Genomic DNA, 16,103 nt, shown 5'->3' with positions numbered 1-16,103 from the left:
CAAAACCCATCTGGACGGCAGCTGGTTCCTGGGTCGATCTGTCCTCCAGCCGTCTGTCCCCTCAGGAGTTCCTATTTTACCTGCTGTACCTGATTAGCTGTATGGTGCGTGCCAGATAGTGTCCCAGGAGCCTCTGCACTAAAGTGCCCAACTGAGGTGAGTGTCTCTGGGATGGTGCAGGGTGTTGGAGACAGCTGTCACTGGAAATCCGTGCCATCCTCCGACTCGAGCTCTGGAGTGTCCTGAGTCTTGGGCGGAGGGCTGCCATCCGATCTGCCGTCGTTGCTCGGGGGGGTGGGGGCTTGGGCTCTGGCGCTGGTTTGGGTTGGGGCACAGCAGATGGACCCAGCACCTCCTGCAAGACACAAGGAAGAGGCATGATTAGACCTGGGTTGGGTGCTGGAGGGAATGAATATGTGGGTGGGGGTTGGTGAGGGTGGTGTAGGGTGAGGATGGTTTGGGGGTAGTGTGGGGGTGGTGTGGGGGTGAGGTTGGTGTGGGGGTGAGTGTGGTGTGGGGCTAGTGTAATGGGGTTGGAGTTGACATACGTGTCACGGGAAACCACAACTAAGCAGGGTCTCACTTCCTCGCCCACGGCCAAACTCCACCCCTTTCCTCCGGGCAGCCCAGGGGTTGGGTAGCTGGTGGCCTCAGTGGCCAGGGCACCCGGCCATGGTGGCTTGTACGGGTGCTGGCATGTAGTGTAGGGTGGGGGTTCTTCCGCCCTCCGGGTGAGGGGAGGGTATCAAGCTACGGATGTGTGGGGCAGAGGTTAGTGTAAGGGGCACAGTGCTGCCTACTCACCCTCGCCGCACTGAGGAGGTCGTGCAGTTTTTTTCGGCATGACTGGCCGGTTCGGACAGTATTGCCCACGTCACTGGCCGCCTCTGCCACCTGCGCCAGGCACGACGAATGTCAGCGGCTGTTACCCTCCTTCCCGGGCCAGAGCACAGGGACATCTGTCTCTCCTCCACCGAGTAAGCTTTGCACACGGTGAAGTTGAGACATCCTGAGTGAGTGAGACAGCCAGAGTGGGAATTGGAACTTGGTAATTTGAGGCAGTGTGGTAATTAAAGAGGTAATTAAAGAGGGAGAGATCCAGAGTGCATCCCGGGAAGCAGGGAGAAAATCAGGGGGTATTCTGGGAAGGTAGGTAATATGTAAGTAGGACGGTAGCCTCTGGGAAGGTAGGGGCTTTTCACAGTAACTTCATTGAAGCTACATTGAAGCCTACTTGACAATAAGCGATTATTATTATTATTTCTAAAAACCTACCTTGGCATCTGTGGTGAAAGTGAAGGTAAGTGGTACATGAGGTAAGAATTTGAAGTTCAGAAATTAAAGTTTTAAAACCAAATCGGTATAAGAAGGAGCGATATAAAAACAAGTTTTTAAAAATAATAAGTCATATATAAGTTAATTTAACGGTTAAGACATGCTTTGGGCAGCATGGTAGCACAAGTGGATAGCACTGTGGCTTCACAGCGCCAGGGTCCCAGTGCGATTCCCCACTGGGTCACTGTCTGTGCGGAGTCTGCACGTTCTCTCCGTGTCTGTGTGGGTTTCCCACGGGTGCTCCGGTTTCCTCCCACAGTCCGAAGGCGTGCAGGTTAGGTGGATTGGCCATGCTAAATTGTCCTTAGTGACCAAAAAGGTTAGGAATGGTTATTGGATTACTGGGATAGGTTGGAAGTGAAGGCTTAAGTGGGTCGGTGCAGACTCGATGGGCTGAATGGCCTCCTTCTGCCCTGTATGTTCTACATCAGGAGAACTCAGACCTGTGCCATGCTCCACATGTGCGTTGTGGGAGATCAGGGACCCTTCCGGTGTCCCTGACTCCTTCACTTGCAGGAAGTGCGTCCAGCTGCAGCTCGTGTTTGATCGCTTGACGACTCTGGAGCTGCGGGTGGACTCACTTTGGAGCATATGCGATGCTGAGGACATCGTGGATAGCACGTTCGCCGAATTGGTCACACTGCAGGTGAAAATTACTGAGGGAGATAGAAAATGGGTGACCTAAAGACCGAGCAGGAGTAGGAAGGCAATGCAGGTGTCCCCTGCGGTTATCTCCCTGTAAAACAGATATACCGCTTTGTATACTGTTGAGGGAGATGGCTCACCAGGGGCAGGCAGCAGCAGCCAGGCTCATGGCACCATGGCTGGCTCTGCTGTACAGGAGGGCAGGAAGAAGAATGGCAGGGCTACAGTGATAGGAGACTCAATCATAAGGGGAAGGACAAGCGATTCTGCTGACAGAATCGAGACTCCAGGATGGTAAGTTGTCTCACTGGTGAAAGGGTCAACGATGTCTTGGAGCGGCTGCAGGACATTTGGGGGTGGGAGGGTGAACAGCCAGCTGTCGTGGTGCATATAGGCACCAACATTATAGATATAAAATGGGATGAGGTCCTACAAGCTGAATTCAAGGAGTTAGGAGTTAAACTAAAAAGTAGGACCTCAAAGGTAGTAATCTCAGGATTGCTACCAATGCTACGAGCTGGTCACAGTAGGAATGTCAGGATAGATAGGATGAATGCGTGGCTTGAGAGATGATGCAAGAGGGAGGGATTCACATTTCTGGGGCATTGGAACCGGTTCTGGGGGTGGTGGGATCAGTACAAGCCGGAGTTTCTGCATCTGGGCAGGACTGGAACCACTGTTCTAGCGGGGGTGTTTGCTTGTGCTGTTGGGTACAGGTTAAACTAATGTGGCAGGGGAATGGGATCCGATGCAGAAAATCGGAGGGAAGTAAAACAGGAACAGAAACAAAAGGCAGTAAGGGGGAAATTGTAAGGCAGAGAAGCCATGGTCAAAAATCAAAAAGGGCCACAGTACAGGGTGCAGTGACTGAGGAGAGCTCAGTGAATAGGCCCAGTAATACTAAAAGGAATAAAACAGGAAGTAAAAACATAAATGGAAAGTGAAGCAGCAGGTTATTACATGAAGATATGGGTTCAACGATAAGGAAAAGTAGGAAAATGTTAAAAGGAAAAATAACTTCGGAGAGGTTACTGATAGAGGTGTTAAGATTCAAAATGAAGGTTTAAATGCCAACATAAGGGTACTTTACCTGAATGCTCGTAGTATTCGGAAGGTAAACGAGTTGATGGTGCAAATTATCATGAGTGATTATGATTTAGTGGCCATCACTGAAACATGGTTAAAGGATGATCACGACTGGGAGCTAAATATCTAAGGGTATCAAAATATTCAGAAGGACAGACTGGATGGTAGCTCTGTTATTTCAGGATGACATCCGGGCAGTAGGGAGGGATGACACCGTTGCTATGGAGGATAAGGTTGAATCCATTTGGGTGGAAATCAGGAATAGTAAGGCGAAAAATTCACTGATAGGAGTAGTCTATCGGCCACCAAGTAGAAACATTACGGTGGGGCGGGCAATAAACAAAGAAATAACTGATGCATGTAGAAATGGTACAGCAGTTATCATGGGGATTGTAATCTACATGTCGATTGGTTTAACCAGGTCGGTCAAGGCATTCTTGAGGAGGTGCTTATAGAATGTATCTGCGATCGTTTCCTAGAACAGTATGTAATGGAACCTACGAGGGAACAAGTGGTCCTAGATCTGGTCCTGTGTAATGAGACAGGATTGATTAATGATTTTATAGTTAGGGATCCTCTCGGTTGGAGCGATCACAATATGGTGGAATTTAAAATACAGATGGAGGGTGAGAAGGTAAAATCAAACACTCGTGGTTTGTGCTTAAACAAAGGAGATTACAATGGGATGAGAGAAGAGCTGGCTAAGGTAGACTGGGAGCAAAGACTTTATGTTGAAACAGTTGAGGAACAGTGGAGAACCTTCCAAGCGATTTTTCACAGTGGTCAGCAAAAGTTATACCAACAAAAAGGAAGGACAGTAGAAAGAGGGAAAATCGACCGTGGATATCTAAGGAAATAAGGGAGAGTATCAAATTGAAGAAAAATTTATACAAAGTGGCAAAGATTAGTGGGAGACTAGAGGACTGGGAAATCTTTAGAGGGCAACAGAAAGCTACTAAAAAAGTTATAAAGAAGAGTAAGATAGATTATGAGAGTAAACTTGCTCAGAATATAAAAACAGATAGAAAAAGTTTCTACAAAAATATAAAATAAAAAAGAGTGGCTAAGGTAAATCTTGGTCCTTTAGAGGATGAGAAGGGAGATTTAATAATGGGAGATGAGGAAATGGCTGAGGAACTGAACAGGTTTTTTGGGTCGGTCCTCACAATGGAAGACACAAGTAACATGTCAGTGACTGATGGAAATGAGGCTATGACAGATGAGGACCTTGAGATGATTGTTATCACTCAGGAGGTAGTGATGGGCAACCTAATGGGGCTAAAGGTAGACAAGTCTCCTGGCCCTGATGGAATGCATCCCAGAGTGCTAAAAGAGATGGGTAGGGAAATTGCAAATGCACTAGTGATAATTTACCAAAATTCACTAGACTCTGGGGTGGTCCCGTCGGATTGGAAATTAGCAAACGTGACACCACTGTTTAAAAAGGAGGTAGGCAGAAAGCGGGTAATTATAGGCCAGTGAGCTTAACTTTGGTAGTAGGGAAGATGCTGGAATCTATCATCAAGGAAGAAATAGTGAGGCAGCTCGATGAAGGTTGTCCCATTGGATAGATGCAGCATGGGTTCAGAAAGGGAAGGTCGTGCCTAAATGGTTTTTGAGCTGCTCTCCCCGTCAGTGCTCAGCCGTCTGGGGGGCAATGGCTCTGGCACTGGCTGGGGGCGGGGTCTCCGGTTGAACCGGACCCATCTCTGGCAGGTCCTGTAAGACACAAAACAACATATATGGTTAGACAGCCGGATGGGAGGTGTGGGTCGCGGGTTGGGGTCGAGGGTCGGGAGTTCAGTGTGGGGGGTGAGGGATGTGTGGTGTGGGGAGGTGAGGGGGTACACACATGTGTCATGCTGATCTGCAACTATGCAGCGTCTCCCTTGCTCGCCTGCCGCTGACCTCTGCGTTGCGACCTCCCTTTCGTCCGGGCCGCCGAACACGTCGGTGAGGGGCCGTAGGTCTGGTGGTCCCCCTCCGGTCTTCTCCCCCACCCAGCGGTTATGCACGGCCTTCTCCTGTGGGAGGGGGCAGGGGCGCAAACACACACAACGATACTGTTAGACATTCCGGCGCATGCAGCCCAGCGATTGGGTCGATGATGGCCTCAGTGACCAGGGCACCCGACCACTGCGGTTGGCATGGGTGCAGGCATGTTGGGCAGGGTGGAGGTTCGGCCTTCCCCCGGGGTGTGGCACAGGTTACATGTGTGTGGGGGGTAGGGGTTTGTTTGCAAGTGCACAAAGCTGTCCACTCACTCTGGCTGCCCTGAAGAGGTTGTGCAGTTTCTTCCTGCACTGGATGCCCATCCGGACGACGTTGCCCACAGCACTGACCGCATCTGCCACCTGCTCCCAGGCACGGCAAATAACAGCACCTGGTAGCCTTAATCCCGGGCCGGGGTATAGGGTCATCCTTCTCTCCTCCACGGTGTCCAGGAGGGTCTCCAGTTTAGAATCCGCGAACCGTGGCACTGCTCTCTTTCCAGCCATCCTGATGACTGGGATGGTGTGTGTGGGGGGATACAGCTGCGGTGTATGAGTCTCATTTGTGGCAATCATGGACCCGGCGAATCCGGCGCAGTTTCGCTTGGAACCAGTTGCATTCCACGTGGTGATGGTGCTAGCCCTTTTAGAGTTGCTGAATCAGTGCACCTGTTGCGCTGTTTTTGCTGTCGTAATACACCACTGTTTCCACGCCGCCGTCAGCACCCAAAGTCACTGCTGAAGGGAATGGGATGTTCCCCAGTGTTATGGGCCAGGGTTTGGAGAACACCAAAGTACATCATGGAGTTCACCTGACCCACAGCTTTTAATAGATTTTGGTAATGGGGAGCACAAGGGCCTACTTTACAGGTGTGATGCAACAGAGATCTAAAGTATTTTTAAAACAAAAAAAAAATTATTCTATGAATCCAGTTAACATTTTATACACCCATAGTAAACATCTTACCAACTACCATCGCCGATAACCCCCCAAAAAATACAGTGCTCTGTAGGTAACCCTTAGTAACTTTCCTAACAACATCCATAAGCCAAAACACATTTTAACAAAGACAGTTGGTTTGAATTCCCTACAGAGAACTATTATTAATTTTAAATTATCAAGTGATCTGAACACTTTGTTTAACATACAGAGAGACACCAGTCTACATCTGCTTGGTTTGAATACAGCTCTCCAACTGAAAGCGAAACCAAAACACAGAGCATAAAAGAGCTTCTAGCGTAAAACAAAAGTTAAAAGCAGAATCACATTCCAGCTCCACCCACACAATGACATCACTGCAGCCAGTTGATAAAATACTTTTCTTAAGCGGATTCTCACATGACAGCCAGGTTTTTTGTGATGTAAATATTTTGTGGGCTGGATTCTCCAAGGTGGGATTCTCCATTGCACTGACAGCGCACCCACACCGACAGGTTTCCTGGCGGCATGGGGGGGCCACAATGGGAAATCCCATTGGCAGTTGGTGGGAACAGAGAATCCCGCTGCCGGTGAGGGCATGCTGCCCAGGAGAACGTGGCTGGCGGACCGGAGAATCCCGCCCTGTGACTCTGTACAAGTGCAAGGGTGACCACCGTAGTTGCAAACAACTATTAAGCATCTGTTTTGAGGATAGGGTTTTCCCATGTTCCACTTGTCCAACTGCAGATCGACCACCATCAGCTTATGCATCAGTACTCCCCAATGTTGAACACCACTTGCAGGAAGCACTGAGGGTGGCAAGAGCGCAGACTATGCTCTGGGTGGGGTACTTCAATATCTATCACCAAGAGTGGCTCAGTAGTACCACCACAGACCGAGCTGGCGGATCTTAAAGGACATAGCTGCTAGACTGGGACTGCAGCAGGTGTTGAGGGAACCAACAAGAGGGAAAAACATACTTGACCTTATCCTCACCAATTTGCCTGCTGTAGATGCATCTGTCCATGACAGTATCAGTAGAAGTGACCACTGCACAGTCCTTCTGGAGACAAAGTCCCATCTCCACATTGAGGATACCCTCCATTGTGTTATACCATGCTAATTGGGATAGACGTCGAACAGATCTAGCAACTCAAGACTGGGCATCCATGAGGTGCTGTGGGCCATCAGCAGCAGCAGAATTGTATTCAACCATAATCTGCAACCTCATAGCCCGGCATATCCCCACTCTACCATTACCACCAAGCCAGGGGATCAACCCTGGTTCAATGAACAGCGCAGGAGAGCATGCCAGGAGCAACACTAGGTATACCGAAAAATGAGTGAAGCTACAAAACAGGACTACTTGTGTGCCAAACAGCATAAGCAGCAAGTAATAGATGGAGCGAAGCAATTCCGCAACCAACGCATCAGATATAAGCTCTGCAGTCCTGCCACATCCAGCCGTGAATGGTGGTGGACAATTAAACAACTTACTGGAGGAGAAGGCTCCACCATTATCCCCATCCGCAATAATGGAGGAGCCTAGCAGACATGTGCAAAAGACAAGGCTAAGGCATTCGCAACAATCTTCAGCCAGAAGTGCCAAGTGGATGATCCATCTCGGTTTCCTCCAGACCTCCTCAGCATCAGAGATCAGTCTTTAGCCAATACGATACACTCAATGTGATATCAAGGGATGGCTGAAGGCACTGGATACTGCAAAGGTCCTGATAATATTCCGCCAATAGTACTGAAGATTGTGCTAGCCAAGCTGTTCCAGTACAGCTACAACACTGGCATCTACCCAGCAATGTGTAAAATTGCCCAGTTGTGCCCTGTACACAAGAAACAGGACAAATCCAACCCAGTCAATTACCACCCTATCAATCTACTCTCCATCATCAGCAAAGTGATGGAAGGAGTCATCAACATTGCTTTTAAACGGCACTTACTCGGCAATAATCTGCTCACGGATGCTCAGTTTGGGTTCCGCCAGGGTCACTCAACTCCTGACCTCATTACAGCCTTAGTTCAAACATGGACAAAAGCACTGAATGCCAGAGGTGAGGTGAGGGTGACTGCCCTTGACATCAAGGCAGCATTTGACCGGGTTGGCATCAAGGAGCGCTAGCTAAACTGGAGTCAATGAGAATCAGGGGGGAAACTCTCCACTGGTTGGAGTCATACCTGGCACAAAGGAAGATTGTTGTGGTGGTTGGAGGTCAATCATCTCAGCTGCAGGACATCTTTGCAGGAGTTCCTCAGGGTAATGTCCGAGACCCAACCATCTTCAGCTGTTTCATCAATTACCTGCCTTCCATCATAAGGTCAGAAGTGGAGATGTTTGCGGATGACTGCGCAATATTCAGCACCATTCGCGACTCCTCAAATAATGAAGCAGTCCGTGTCCAAATGCAGCAAGACCTGGACAATATCCAGGCTTGGGCTGACAAGTGGCAAGTTATATTTGCACCGCACAAGTGTCAGGCAATGACCGTTTCCTACAAGAGAGGATCTAACCATCGCCCCTTGACATTAAAAGGCATTACTATCGCTGAATCCCCCACAATCAACATCTTGGGGGTTACCATAGAGCAGAAACTGAACTGGACTAGCCATATTAATACTGTGGCTGCCAGGCAGGTCAAAGGCTAGGAATCCTACAGCAAGTAATTCACCTCCTGAACCCCCCAAAGCCTGTCCACCATCTACAAGGCACAAGTCAGGAGTGTAATGGAATAGTCTCCACTTGCCTGGATGGGTGCAGCTCCAACAACACTCAAGACCTCAACACAATCCAGGAAAAAGCAGCCCACTTGATTGCTACGCCTTCCACAAACATCCAAACCTTCCATCAACGCCGAACAATGCAGCCTTGTGCACCGTCTACAAGATGCACTGCAGTAACTCACCAAGGTTCCTTAGACAGCACCTTCCAAACCCACGACCACTGCCTTCTGGAAGGTCAAGAGCAAAAGACACCTGGGAACCCCACCACCTGGAAGTTCCCCTTCACCACCGTGACTTGGAAATATATCGCCGTTCCTTCGCTGTCGCTGGGACAAAATCCTGGAACTTAAACCCCAAACAGCACAGTGGGTCTACCTACTCCTGAAGGACTGCAGCGGTTCAAGAAGGCAACTCACCACCACCTTCTGAAGGGGAGCTCTGGATGGGCAATAAATGCTGGCCGAACCAGCAACGCCGAGGTCCCGTAAATTAATAAAACAAAAATATCTTGGCTGAACGCATCCATGCCGATTTCCAATGTAGTTTCAAAACTGGAAGAGCTACAATTGGCATGATCTTCTCAGTTCAGCAACTGTAAGAGCAATTCTACAAACAAAAGAGATCACGATATATTGCCTTCATCAATCTCAGGAGGCATTTGACCATGTAAGTAAAGGCAGTCTATTTAAGCTGCTGGAAAAAAATTCTGCCTGCCAAAGCTGCTCAGTGTCATCTCCTCGTTCCAAGACAGGTACGATGTTAAGGTCAGCTGTGATGGGCAACGTTGGAACATTTTGAGACCCGCAGTGGCACAGGCACTTATTGGCATATTCTACTTTTTACTGATGTCACATGCTGTCAGGTAATTTACAGGGAGTGTCTACTATTTACATATCAAAAATGATGGGAAGCTGTTCAGCCATGCTCACCTAAGGGCCTAGACAAAGGTACACCAAGTCCTCATTAGAGGGTCACTCGATGCTGATGTTGCTGCACTGTTATTTCATATTGAGGAACACATGCAGTGACAAATGGACAGGCACTCTCATGCCTTAAGAGTTTGGTTTGACCCATAAGCATCAAGAAAACCAATGTCATGTTCCCGGATGTTGCCATACTGCCATCTATCACCATTGACAATGGGATGCTAGTGATTATGGATATCTAGGCATCACAATCACAAGCTATTGGTCACTTGATGCTGAAATTGACAGTTGCATCACAAAAGCTCTAGCTGTCAGTGTTATGTTCAGCTTCATTTCGATGTAAACATAGCAATTATACACCATGATTGATAACACATTAATGTGGGTTCTTTATATGAAGAGAATACTAGATACAGATAGTAGTCACTGCAAGGCTAAGTATAGTGCATCTAATCTCTACCCTGCTGCTGGCTGAAGTGCAATTTGAAAAGACCCAGCACTAAAACCCAATTAGCAAGTTGATGCCTGAGTTCCCTTCGAAATGAAAAATAAATTAGATAATCTAGGAGAATTGTGATTTCTAAATTCAGCTGAGAGAAAGCAAAATTTAGGATTCAACAAATTTGTGACTTTAAAGTAAAATGTTGAGCAAGAACTCTGCAGTCAGTCTTTACTTGTGACCATTATTGACATTTTATGTTCTCAATTTGAGCGCAATGACCATTGTAGCTGAGCCTCCGAAACGGTCAAACACAGGAAATCCCTTTGTTTCGAAATGAATTATGAATCATGAATTCATGATCTTGTAGTAAAGGATCCTCTCGGCAAGAGTGATCATTACATGCTTGAAATTCAAATTCAGTTTGCGGACAATAAACTTGAATTCCACACTCATGTCCTGGTGTTAAATCAAGGCATGAGGACAGATTTGGACCCAGAGTACTGGGCAGAAAGTCTAAAAGAAGGACAGTTAATGAACAGGGGCAGTCATTTCAGTAGATATTCAATTCATCCCAACAAAAATGTATTCCAGAGAGGAAAAAAGATTGTAAAGGGGAAAAATGTTTCTGTGTCCACACAAGGAAGTTAAAGACAACATCAAGGCAAAAACTAAGGCACACCACATTGCAAAGGACAATGGCAGGCTGGGGGATTGGGAAACTTTTAAGGATAAACAAAGGGTTACTAGAGAAGTGATAAAAAGAGCAAAGGAGAATTCTGAAAGAGATCGAACACAAAATATAAAAATGGATAGCAAAAGATTATCGAAGTACATAAAAAGGAGGAAAGTAGCTAAAATCAATGTTGGCCCCTTAGAGGACGAGACTGGGGAGTTAATAATGAGGAACATAGAAATGACAGAGACACTAAATCAACATTTTGCCTCAGTTTTCACAGTGGAGGACACTTGAACCATTCTAACAGTAACAGGTAATGCAAAGGTTTTTGAAAAGCTGGAATATAAAACAATCGGCATCATGAGGGAAAAAGTACTGAGCAACCTATTGGGATTGAAGGCAGACAAGCCTCCAGGGCCTGATGGCCTACATCCTAGGATCTTAAAGGAAGTGGCAGCAGAGATAGTGACATTGGTTTTAATATTCCAAAGTCCACTGGATTCTGGAAAGAGTCCAGTAGATTGGAAAAAGGTTAATGTAACACTTTTGTTTAAAAAAGAGAGAACAGCAGAAATTAGGAAACTAAAGCCAGTTTGTTTAACGTCTGTCATTGGGAAATGGTTGGAATCAATTATTAAGGAAACAATAACAGGACATTTGGAAAGTCAAAACTCAACCCATCAGAGTCAGCATGGATTTATGATGGATAAATCATGTTTGACTAATTTACTAGAGTTCTCCAAAGATGTAACAAGCAAAGCGGATAATGGAGCTCCTGTAGATGTAGTTTATCTGAACTTTCAGAAAGCATTTGATGCTGCACAAAAGTTAATACCCAAGTTAAGATCCCACAGGGTTGGAGGTAATATATTAGCTTGAATAGAGGATAGGCTAACTAGCAAAAAGCAGAGAATGGGGCTAAATGTTTTTTTTTCTAGTTGGCAAGCGTAACCAGTGGTGTACTACAAGGTTTAATCATCGGGGCCCCAACTATTTACAATCTATATGAATGAGTTGAATACAGGGATACAATGTACCATAGCCCAATTTGAAGATAGCACTAAAATAGGTGGGAAAGCAAGTTGCAAAGAGGAAAAATTAATTTTACGAATGCTAAGGATAGGTTACGTGGGTGACCAAAATTTGGCATATGGAATTTAGCATGGATAAATGTGACATTATCAATTTTGATTGGAGGAATAAAAAGGCAAATTATTTAAATAGAGAGAAAGTTCAAAATGCTTTGGTGTAGAGGGATCTAGGTGTCCTCCTCCGTGAATCACAGAAAGTTAGTGTGCATGAGCAGCAGATAGAAAGGAAGGCAAATGGAATTTTGATATTGATTGCTCATTGAATAGAGAATAAAAGTAGGGATTTGCTGTTCCAAATGTATAGGGCATTGGTGAGGCCCCATCTGGAGCACTGCACACATTTGTGGTCTCGAGGAAGGACGTAAATGAATTAAATGCAGTTCAGAGAAGGTTCACTAGATTGATTCCTGGGATGAAGGGTATGTCTTATGAAGAGAGATTGACAGGGTAGATGTTTCCCCTTGTTGGACATTCTGGAATGTGAGGCCATAGTTTAGGCTAAGGGATAGCAGATTTAAAATCGAAATGAGGAGGAATTACTTCCCTCAAACGTTCGTGAATCTGTGTAATTCTCTACCCCAGAGTGCAATGGATGCCAGAACACTAAGCAAAGTTAAGGAGGAGATAGATCGGTTTTGTAATTAGTAGCGGGATGAATGGCTATAGGGAGTGGGCAGGAAGTTGGAGATGAGGACAAGATGGAATCAGCCATGATCATCTTGAATGGTGGAGCAGGCTCAAACAGAAGTCTACTCTGGTCTACGTCCTCAATGCACCCCTTTACAGTGGTGAGACCTGGATGACATATGTTAGAGGAGAAAAGGCTGAACAGTTTCCACATTTGCTAACTCAGACATATCATCAGCATCACTTGGCAGGACAAGGAGAGATCCTGTAGCATGTTATTATCTTCAGCATGCCCATTGCTAAGTCAATGATATCTGTGCTGGCTCAGCTATGTTAATTGGATAGAAGATGGCCAAAAACCTAAAGACTTTCGGAATGGTGAATTGGCTTTGGACCATGACCTCATGGGCACCCATAGGTCTGCTACAAGGACACCTACAAGTGAGTTATGAGGATGCGGTCGTGACCTCTAGAAAATTATTGTTTGGAAGGGCATTGGAAGAGGTGAGCAGAAACAAAACACTCAGTTAGCCAAGAAGTGGGCGCAAAGTAAACAGAGGACAGTGAATCGCACACCTTTTCAGCCCTCTGTCTTCCTCTTCAGCAAATGTAGCAGAGAATGCTATGACAGAGTCACACCAGGCAATGTTTAACACAGTTGACCATCTTATGAGATGAAAGGCAGGCTGCCACGAATACGAAACATGCACCTGTAGCTGCGCACGAATTGGATAAGAAGGGATTGAAACCCCTTTTAACTGGCAAAATGTTGGGGATTGTATTGCCACGTGGATACAATCTATAGATCCAAGCACAAGCAATCCAACTGAAATTAACGACCCATTGACTCAATTGTCTTGTTTCTGTGTCAAACATAATTACTTTGACTCCCCAGGCAGACAGGGTGTTAATTACTTGCCTAATGCAAGAATGGACACTAAGCTGATTGGACATATCTGGTTGACGCCTACTGTTGATTATTGGAGTACGCCAACGGCAAATGAAATTAGTCCTGTCGTGATTTTGTGATCCTCAGTCAGCACTGTCTTTTTTCTTGCGAAATCGGAAGATTCCCCACTAGTGACCATAATTCAGTAAGTTTTAACGTGCTGTTGGATAAAGATAAGAGTAGTCCTCGGGTGAAGGTGTTAAATTTGGGGAGGCTAATTATAACAATATTAGGCAGGAACTGAAGAATCTAGACTGGGGGCAGATGTTTGATGGTAAATCATCATCTGGTATGTTGGAGGCTTTCAACTGTCAGTTGATAGGAATTCAGGACCGGCATGTTCCTGTGAGGATAAGTGTGGCATATTTTGAGGACCTTGGATAATGAGGGATATTGTGAGCCTAGTCCAAAATAAAAAGGAAGCATTTGTAAGTGCTAGAAGGCTTGGAACAGACAAACCCCAAGAGGAATATAAAGAAAGTATGAAGGAACTTAAACAAGAGGGCTAAAAGGGGATCATGAAAAGTCATTGTCAAACTGGATTAAGGAAAATCCCAAGGCGTTCTATACATGTATAAAGACCAAGAGGGTAGCCAGGGAAAGGGTTGGCCACCTCAAGGACAGGGGAGGGAATCTATGGGGAGGAATTGGGTAAGATACTAAATGAATAGTTTGCATCAGTATTCACCAAGGAGAAGGACTTGATGGATGATGAGTCTGGGGAAGGATGTGCAGTTAGTCTGGGTCACATTAAGATCAAAAAGGAGATGTTGGGTGTCTTGCAAAACATTAATGTAGATATGTCCCCATGGCTTGATGGGATGTACCCCAGAATACTGAGGGAGGCAAGGGAGGAAATTGCTGGGGCAGTCGTAATGAAGTGCTTCGAGGGGTTGGTCATGAAGCGCATCACCTCCATACTCCCAGAAAGCCTTGATCCACTGCAATTCGCATACCACTGCAACCAGTCCACAGCAGACGCCATTTCCCTGGCCCTACACCCATCCCCAGAGCATCTCAACAACAAGGACTCCTACATCAGAGTCCGATTTATTGACTACAGCTCCGCCTTCAACACCATAATCCCAGCTAAGGTCATATCAAAGCTCCAAAACTTTGCAACTGGATCCTCGACTTTGTGCACGAAACTCCATTTGCCACTTCTCAGCCCAGCTCTGCAGCTTATCTATGTCCCTCTGTAACTTGTAATATCCTTCCGCACTATCCACAACTCCACCGACTTTAGTGTCATCCGCAAAGTTACTCACCCATCCTTCTATGCCCTCTTCCAGGTCATTTATAAAAATAACAAACAGCAGTGGCCCCAAAACAGATCCTTGTGGTACACCACTAGTAACTGAACTCCAGGCTGAACATTTCCCATCAACCACCACCCTCTGTCTTCTTTCAGCTAGCCAATTTCTGATCCAAACCGCTAAATCACCCTCAATCCCATGCCTCCGTATTTTCTGCAATAGCCTACCTTGGGGCACCTTATCAAACGCTTTACTGAAATCCATATACACCACTTCATTTACCCTCGTCCACCTGTTTGGTCACCTTCTCAAAGAACTCAATAAGGTTTGTGAGGCACGACCTACCCTTCACAAAACCGTGTTGACTATCCCTAATCAAACATCCTTTCTAGATAATTATAAATCCTATCTCTTATAATGCTTTCCAAGACTTTGCCCACAACAGAAGCAAGGCACACTGGTCTATAGTTACCGGGGTTGTCTCTAGTCCCCTTCTTGAACAAGGGGACAACATTTGCTATCCTCCAGTCTTCTGGCACTATTCCTGTATACAATGACGACATAAAGATCAAAGCCAAAGGCTCTGCAATCTCCTCCCTAGCTTCCCAAAGAATCCTAGGATAAATACCAACCGGCCCAGGGGATTTATCTATTTTTACACTTTCCAGAATTGCTAACACCTCCTCCTTATGAACCTCAATCCCGTCTAGTCTAGTAGCCTGTATCTCAGTATTCTCCTTGACAACATTGACTTTTTCCTGTGTGAATACTGGCGAAAAATATTCATTTAGCGCCACTCCTATCTCCTCGGACTCCACGCACAACTACCCACCACTGTCCTTGACTGGCCCTACTCTTACCCTAGTCATTCTTTTATTCCTGACATGCCTATAGAAAGCTTTAGGGTTTTCCTTGATCCTACCTGCCAAGGGCTTCTCATGTCCCCTCCTGGCTCTTCTTAGCTCCCTCTTTAGGTCCTTCCTGGCTAACCTGTAACTCTCAAGCGCCCTAACTGAACCTTCACGTCTCATCTTTACATAAGCCTCCTTCTTCCTCTTGACAAGTGATTCAACTACTTTAGTAAACCACGGTTACCTCACATGACCACTTCCTCCCTGCCTGACAGGTATATACTTATCAAGGACACGCAGTAGCTATTCCTTGAACAAGCTCCACATTTCAATTGTGCCCATCCCCTGCAATTTCCTTCCCCATCCTATGCATCCTAAGTCTTGCCTAATCGCATCATGATTGCCTTTCCCCCAGCTATAACTCTTGCCCTGCGGTATATACCTATCCCTTTCCATCGCTAAAGTAAACGTAACCGAATTGTGGTCACTATCACCAAAGTGATCACCTACCTCCAAAACTAACACCTGCCCTGGTTCATTGCCCAGTACCAAATCCAATGTGGCCTCGCCTCTTGT

This window comes from Scyliorhinus torazame, chromosome 1 (assembly GCF_047496885.1).
Source record: "Scyliorhinus torazame isolate Kashiwa2021f chromosome 1, sScyTor2.1, whole genome shotgun sequence".
Lineage (NCBI taxonomy): Eukaryota > Metazoa > Chordata > Chondrichthyes > Carcharhiniformes > Scyliorhinidae > Scyliorhinus > Scyliorhinus torazame.
This window is presented reverse-complemented; position numbering follows the sequence as displayed.